Raw genomic sequence first — 9,128 nt, 5'->3', positions numbered from 1 at the left:
TGATTGGGCGGTGTGGCCTAATGGTGTTGTTTTGTCATGATGATTCAACAATAATGGCCAGGTGATGACAATTTGATGGTGATGCTTAGGCAGTGGTGGCCTGGTGATTGTGGTTGAATAGCACTACCTGACAACATGTGGTCGGGCACAGATAGTTCAATGGTGACAATTAGGCATTGGTTTGACGACACCTATCCAGCGATTGTCTTATGAGGCTCCGAGATTCTTAAAGCCATTGAACTCTCTTGAATAACATATTAAGGATTATGTTTATTAATAATTTTTTTTTTATTGTGACACTCTTCATAAATGTAGTCAAAATTTAAAACACTCTATTACGATTCATATTATTGATTCATTGATTATAAATCATTCTTTTAATAGTACCTTTGTGATATTGAAAATTAAGCAATATTGAGCTCATTGAATTCTTCTTATCAAGACATTCAATTTGTCCGTAAGCATTCAAGATATCATTTAATCTTGTAATTAATATCTTAAAATTTTTAACTATGCTTCAAGTGCCTAATTTGGATGCATTTAGAATCAAACTGAGCAACTGTTGGTGTCAATGATTAGTCTTATTGAGATATTTAGTTTGATTTTAATACTGAACTAGAATATCAAATGGTCACAAATTTAATGATAAAAATTTTCAATTTTAACACGCATCAAGATTCGTGCTTGGATAAGTATATTTTTAATATTTGATTTGTTTGTGAAATTAGAAATTTTGATATTAAAGTTGTTCACATATGAAGATATTATTATTATTATTATTAGGTGCTAAACCATATATATGATATAAACATGATTGACAACAAAATTTTGATAAGAATTTTCAAAAATTTATGCACCAAAATTAAAGGATATCTTAGCTCATTATATTCCCAATAATTTAGGTAAAGAATAACTCATCTTTTGGTGCACTAAAATAATTATTAATAAAAAAATGATCAAAATAATTCTCCCACTCTTTAATCCCTTGACTTTTTAAATAGGGACCTAAATGATCCAAAAAAAAAGATTAATTTTATCTCAATCTAAGAAGTAAGTGAATCAAATTAATATTTTTATATAATTAGGGATTATTTTGATCCTAAAAAAAAGATATTAATACGGTTTTTTCTCAATTATTATTATTTGTAAGATAATTTTGTTATTTAATAAGAAAAATAATCAAAATAAATATAAAGTTTTTTATGATGTAATGTAATATGATGTAAAATATAAAGTTTCTTTTAATTTAAAATAATAAATCTTGAATTTTAAACTAAATTTTACACATAATGTATGAAGCTTGTTTTTTTCTCATATCGTCAGAAATAATTTGTGTCATAATATCATTATCAAATTTTTAATCATAAAAGAATTCAAAGTCCTTCAAACAATTTAATATAATAATTTAAAAGTGCTTCAAGTGATTGGGTTGGTGACCTAAAGACAGAGCGGAGAAACGCCAAAATATTTTTGCATTTTATATCGGAAACATCATAAAAAATTAACATGAAAAAATTAAGATCTTTTTAAATTTATAATTGGTATATCATCGAAAAATTATCTTGATCGGGCACGAATCTCGAGGCAAAAATCAAGCCTAAAAATTTCAAAAATTAAATCCGAGATCATCTGAACTCCAATTTCAGCAAACTTATAATCGAATTGATCGTCCCGGAAATATGAACCCAACGACACCAAATTTGACTCAATCCGAGCCCAAATGAATCCAAATCAAAGACTCGAAGGACTGTTGGAAAGTTCAAACCACAATTTGAGTTACCAAACGGTTTCCAAACATGACATGCTTCTAGTTGAATCGATCGGCTTGACGAGACAAATCTAACGAGCCCAAGATCGTCTAATTCCGACATCATTAAGACCTTCAAATGTCTGATAAACGGTCCACGATCAAAGGATTCATATCAGCCGTCCATCCAAACCACTCCACCTTTGCCCCTGATCTCTCACCTATTTATGGGACATGCCACTCCAGAAATCTATAAATAGACCCCTCATTTCTCTTGAAAAGGGGACCCAAGCAAGAAAAGAAGGAGAAGAGAAAAGAATAAGGATAGGAGGGAAGAAACTCCTCCTCGACCACCGCCGAAATTTTGCCCGACTTCCACGGGATGCCGGAATTCTGTTCGACTTCCACGGGACGCCGGAATTCTACTCGACTTTCAAGTGACGCCGGAGTTCCGCCCGACTTTCAAGTAACACCAGAATTCTGCCCGACTTCCAAGCGACGCCGGAGTTTCGTCCGACTTTCAAGTAACGCTGAAATTCTGCCCGACTTCCAAATGACGCCGGAATTCCGTCTGACCTCCAAGTGACGCCGGAGTTTCACCCGAACTCCAACTGACTCTGGAGTTTCGCCCGAATACTATCTAACGCCAGAGTTCTACCCGGCCGCTGACTGAATTCAGACTTCTACCCAATGACAGACCTCCGCTCGTCGCCAGATTTTTACCTGACACTGGACTTCTGCCCATTGTCGGACTTTCTTCGGATAACTATCCAATGTGGAATTTCTATCCATACATGGACTTCTACCTGATGTCGTCCTTCTAATCTCTGTCATCAGAAAACTGTCTTTCCAACCTTCATCGTCCAACGACTATAGTCCTTCCAACCTCCATCACCCACCGACTACGGTCCTTCTGACTTACGTCGCCCACCGACTAGTCTTTAAACCTCCGTCGCTCGCCAACTAAGGTCCTTCTGACTTACGTCACCCACTGACTACAGTCCTTCCAACCTCCGTCGTCCGCCGACTACGGTCATTCTGACTTACGTCGCCCACCGACTACAGTCCCTCTTACATCCTTTGCCCGCCGATTACGGTCCTCCGACTTACGTCGCCCGACTTACGTCTCCCACCGACTACAGTCATTTAGACCAAACAAACACATCAGCAGTGATTCTTTGTATTCTTATAATGTAATGTACTCTATAAGATGTACATCAAGTTAAGGCCTTCCCCAAAGGAAGGGCCTCATTTGTAATCAACTGCAATACTAGTGGATTCATTCAATTTGGGTTAGGCCTCGCATTTTTTCCCCCTTTTTTAGGGGTTTTCCACGTAAAAATATTAGTGTCTCTAAGGAATGATGCACCCTCTTTTTTTATACGTGTGTGTTAAATTTTCGCACAAAGTTAGGACGCAACAATACTTTAAATTAATTATATATTTTGTATTAATTTTATTTTAGTTCTATTTTTATAAAATTATTTTAGTAATTTTCAAATTATTGCATATCATTTTTATATTACTTTTTTTTTGAACCAATAAAAAATAAAACCAAACCTTCTTGTTCGGTTCTATTTTTCTTAAGATTTTTTTTTTTTAAATTCATTAGATAAAATAGTATTACACTAGAAGGGCAAAACAAAAAATGGCCACAAAGAAAAGGATTACAGTCAGCGGAATACACTAATCGTCAGGGCCAAACACTAAGCAAAAGCCAAACGGACTCAGATCGACACCTGGTTGCCAGGCTTGGGCCATCCAAGGAGGAAGAGAAGGTAACAACCAAATTCAAAAAACCACCAAAACGGCTAGTGAAGAATTCTACCTAGGTTGCCAACAAGCCATGGCCATCTAAGACGCATGCAGGAAGCCTGCTTCATTATTGTCTTGACCCGATTCGAGAGCCACAAATAAATCCAAACCCAAAGGTAACTAATAAAATTAAAGTCAAGAAAATACCAAAAGGAAGAATCATATCTTTTTGGGCTTACATTTTCTATGTTTAACACTCTTTTTAAAAAAACCAGCATTTGCAATTTGAACAATACTTAAGTCAAAATTATTTCGATCCTATGATTCAACTCATTAGTTTCCTCCCCTCCTGTTGAAGAAATGTCATCATCTAATTAATCACATTGCCCCATTGCATTATCCCTCGCAATGCGAACATCCCACACTAGAAATAACAAATAAAGGCACATCAACCAAAGGCCTCCGAACTCCATTATAATCCTCCCCAGAACTCACATCATCCAAATTACCCAATTCATCTGTAACGCAAGCACCCCCTACAACATGAGTAGAAGGCGATATCCCACCCATAGGTGAGACACAATCACTGTCCCTATAATCATCAGAAAAAACAGTTTTACCCACATTAACATCAACATTAGGATCAGGGGTGTCACTAGAACAAACTACCAAATTAAGTAAGCAATTGCTAGATTCACCAACCTCAACAACATTCTCAATAACACCAGTGGAATGAGCCACACAATCCGCCACTAAATCCACATTATTACCATAGGAAGGTTCTAACGGCAATGCATCAGTCAACTACACATCAATCCCATTGACAATTTGCTCAATCAGATCAAGCACAACATCCATAGATGGCACAACCAAATGCCACTCCACACCAGAAGGCAAAAAATTATTAGAAATGTACTCATCATGATTAACAAACAAATGTATTTTATTACCATTTTGATTGGCTCAGTATCAAGAGTAACAACACCCACCTTAGTATGAGCTTTTAACAAATATGGGTGAAAAAATGACATTCCAATTTGGAATGCCTGAAAGATTTACAGTAAACATAATACGAGGGAAGGTCCTCCATAATAACTGCCTGGATATAACCCAAATTATCATGTCCAATCCACACCTTATCAGGAAATTATTTGGAAACATCTAATTTGACCAGAACGTACATGTGCAACCGATGGTATAGAGCCAGTAGAGGTAGTATGGTCAATTTTAAGGGGGCGGCCAAACATGGAACCGATGCCATGGAGGATTATTGGGGTGAAGAGATGAGGTCTCAAATTCGAAAGAGACACCCAAATTGGAATAACAGGTGACTCAACATCAACATCAAACGAAGGCGACCACTTAGTCAATCTCATTTAACAACTGCTAATAAAATAGAAGCGATGCACAAAGACACTACAATAATCCAAATCAGTCACAAGCTTGATCAAGACATGCTTCGGATTGAGAACAGTCATAGAAAAATCATTGATTAGTTTAAGGTTGAAAAAAATCGAATAGCATCAAGGGAAGGCCTGTGGGTAGGAAATTTTCCAACCAAAGCAAAATCAAACGGCGCATCAAGCGCAAGAATCCCGGCCTCAGAAATCCACAAAGAGGGCTAAGCCATGGTGAGTAGAGATTTTCATGTCAGGAAAAGATGAAGTGCTACCGGATAAAGCATCACGAAATGATTTAGAGAAGGTTTTGCCATCCATAAAACTCGCATCCACTAAATGCTTACTAGTCATCGACCGAGGAAAAGGTACTCCAAGAAAACACAAAACTCATGGAATGCACATAATGAAAAAGCAAAACACTTCCATGAACCGAGAGGCAACGTCGGAGAGCATTAACGAAGTAGCAAAATGGGAAGAACCACGTGAAGAGGAAACCCTAGCAGAGCACATTCCCTCGATATTTTATTAAAAATTTTATAACTTCTTAAAACTTTTAAGTTAGGGTTTAGGGTAAGTTTGAATTTTTACATTAGTTTCATTTTTTTTTTAATTTTTACATTAGTTGCATTTTCTATTATTTTAATGTTCATAATAAATAGTATATTTTTGAAAAAATGTTTAACTCCATTGAAGATTTATTTGAAAATTAAAATTTTAATTCTGACTAAATCCTTATATAATAAATTATTTTAATGATAAAAATAAAATTTAATTTTCATATATATCATCAATTGACAAATGGTAAAAATAAAATTTATTTTCATATACATCAAAATTTGACAAATGGAGAGAGAAAGAGAAAGAGAGAGGCTTCTCCAACTCTTTTTTAAAACTTAACGCCAAAAATGATGAGAAGAACAAAAAATTGTAATACAAAAAATTGCAACTGAATAATTCATTGGTAAATAGTAATTCATTGGTAAATAGAGTAAATGCAAATTTTAAAATTTAAACTAATTATAAAATTATATATATAACTGATGATTCTTTTTAAAATTTTGCAATCCAATTAAATCAAATAAATTTCATTTAGGATGTCAAGTTTTATAACCTCATTATTATCGCCCATCTGGTTAGATTAAAATGAGGAAAATTTTGATTTTTTTAATGATTTAAGAAGGGATGTTTGATTTGCTAAAAAATATATAGTGTATTTAAAATGTTTGAATTGAATGAGGGAAAAATAATGTATGAATTTTTTTTTTAATTTTAGTAAAATGAATGAAGTGTTAAGTTAAAAATGGTGGTGGTTTGTTTGATGTAGAGTGTGGCCGGTGACGTTATTGATGGTGGAAGGCAAAAGTGGGGGCGGTGTTGACCAACAAGCGCTAGCGAAGGTCTGCATTAGCCTGTAGCGGGCAACAAGGGCGGTGGTGACTGATATGCATTGAAACTAGTGGTAGACTGCAATGATGGTGCCTGGCAGCTGCCATCAATGGGCAACAGGGGCAATGTTGGCTAGTTGTCGGTAGCTATGCCAGAGAGTGAGCGGTGGCTTATATGAGTGGTGAGAAGGCAGCTTTATGGGGATGAAAAAAATTTCATTCAAAATTGAATGTGTTTAATTAATCTTAAAAAATAAACTAAAATACTTTGTATCATATTAAAAATATTTTAGAAAGCATTTTTTTGTCAACTAACCAAATAACAAAATTTGCAAAACCGCTTCAAAATAAAAAATTTACACCAAATTTGTTTCCAATCAAACAGCCCCTTAGGCTTCTTCTTCTTTTGGCGGAGCATCGCCCATCGTGGATGCCACCTTTTATTTTCTTGTTTTGACGGGAAATTCGAGGTCATTACAAACTTCCATTGTTTATTCAACTCTAACCAGGTAATAAAATTTTATTTCAGGAAAATACAAATTTCATTATAAAATAAAATGACGACAAAAAATTCAAAATATCAAATAAAGAATTCATAATAATAGATTATTTAATTTCAGTTATTTTGATTATAGGGTATTTTAAGTATATGAGTTTTTTTTTTTTAACATTTAGGTCATTTAAGACAAATTCACACACACAATGCATACACATAGACTCGAACCTTGAACCTCTTAGTTGGAAGCCTAAGCTCTCAACTAATAGGCCAAGGAGAGTTGTGTAGTACGACTCATTAACCAGGCAATAAAATTTTCTTTCAAAAAAATACAAATTTCATTATAAAATAAAATGACGACAAAAATTCAAAATATTAAATAAAAAATTCATAATAGTAGATTATTTAATTTCAGCTATTTTGATTATAGGGTATTTTAAGAATATGAGTTTTTTTTTTTTTTTGTTGAAAGTAATATAAAAGATATATCTATAAGAATTGGAATACATCAAATAGTATATTTTCTATGAGATTCGAATTTTGTTTGATTTTCTTGAATTTAAAGTTTAACATGCCTCACAATCTAATCGAGCCCATGAGGTCGCCTCGTCATGCGATCTCCAACATTATTGCACTCATATAGCGATGACTCATATTAACCGTATGTCCTCTCGCTTCATCGCATCCAAGTATATGTGATTTATAGATGGGCCTCTAGCTCTCCTCTCTCCCTCTACTCTTCTCGTTCTCGCATTTGCATCGTCCCTCCATTGCACTGGCATTGAGAGGATGAATCGTGCCCTAAGCCCTTTTAAAAAAGCTTTCTAAAATAATAAATAGTATATTAATACAAAAAATTAAATTGAATTTACTTTCAATGAAACATTCAAAAGTATTTTTATAAATTTATTTAACAATAAACCAAATAATTATGAATAGTTCAATAAATTATATTTTCTTTCACTATATTTAAAACACACATGGATATGTCATGAGAAAACCCATTTGATCAAGCATAAATCTCGATGAATATTTGAAGGAAAAAAAATTCTAGAATTAACATAAGGACTTTGTCATCCACCATTATCACTTACATCGATGCACTCCATTTCCTATAATGCCGTCACACATTTGTTGTGCAAACAATTACAGCGAAACTGAATCACACAACACAAACATAATAAACAAGGCAATTTACGTGGTTCGGCAAAGATGCCTATGTCCATGAGAAGGGAATGATAATCTCACAATATTGAAGAGCAATAGGGCATTACAATAGCTCTGAAGCTTTCTCTTTTCTCTTCTCATGCATTCAACAACAGCCCCCAAGTCTCTATTTATAGATTTGAGCCAAAATAAACTAAGAAAAAGTTTCCTAATCAAAATCCTAATTAATGCATCAATCAAATCTTCAATCAAATTTCTAATTAATGCAATAATTAGATCCCCTAATTAATGCATCAATCAAATCAACTTAATTAGGGAAATAATCTATTCCCTAATCGATTACAATAATGAGCCATTAAAAACTTTCCAAATAAAAGCTTATTTGAATTTAAAAATAATTCCAAATCAACAATATTGACCACGCTAACTCCAACGATGCACATCTAAAATTATTGTTCTATATGATACACTACATTGCACTAATTTCAATATAAATTCAAAAACTCTGAAGTCCATCCTATCATCTTTTACATAAGACTATTTCAACAAAATTGTTTTTCCGTCGAAGGTATCGTCGAATCAACGATCTCGAGTAATTTATGATTGAAACCTGGATGAAAAACTAAGAACATCTCTCCATACATAAAGCCAATTCAAGCTAAGAACCGGCTAACATTGTGCGCTTCTCCTCTGGCGGCTAGGGTTCCGCAGTGCTTGGGCTTTTTGGCCCCCGCCGGCGGGGGTTTCCGGTCTTTTCCTTCAGGAAAGCATGTTCTCATCTCTTTTCTGTGTTACTGGTGGTTTTTTGTTTTTATTTTCTTCTGGTTTTACCGGTATGCCTCCGATCAAATTGAAAGATTCTGGTTTTTTTGGGGGATCTCTCACTCTAAGTCGTTTCTTCAAGCTCTAGTTGGATCATCTTTCTCTTTCCAGATTTGAGGCCTTCTACCTTTCGTGGTCTACCATCTCTTTGGGTTTCTGATGAGGAAATCAGGGATTTGGCTGTACCTTTTCGTTTTTCGTTAGTAGGTTCTTCCTATCGAAGCGTCCCCCTCTTGACGCGATTCGCAAATTTTTCTTTAATTTGAAGCTGAACGGAGAAGTTTCTGTTACCGTTTTGGATTCTACACACATTTTGATTAAGTTGTCCAATGATTTAGACTATTGTAGGGTTTTTT

Source organism: Dendrobium catenatum, unplaced genomic scaffold (genome assembly GCF_001605985.2).
Source record: "Dendrobium catenatum unplaced genomic scaffold, ASM160598v2 fragScaff_scaffold_365, whole genome shotgun sequence".
Lineage (NCBI taxonomy): Eukaryota > Viridiplantae > Streptophyta > Magnoliopsida > Asparagales > Orchidaceae > Dendrobium > Dendrobium catenatum.
The sequence above is the reverse complement of the archived record's forward strand: the minus strand, read 5'-3'. Positions refer to the sequence as shown.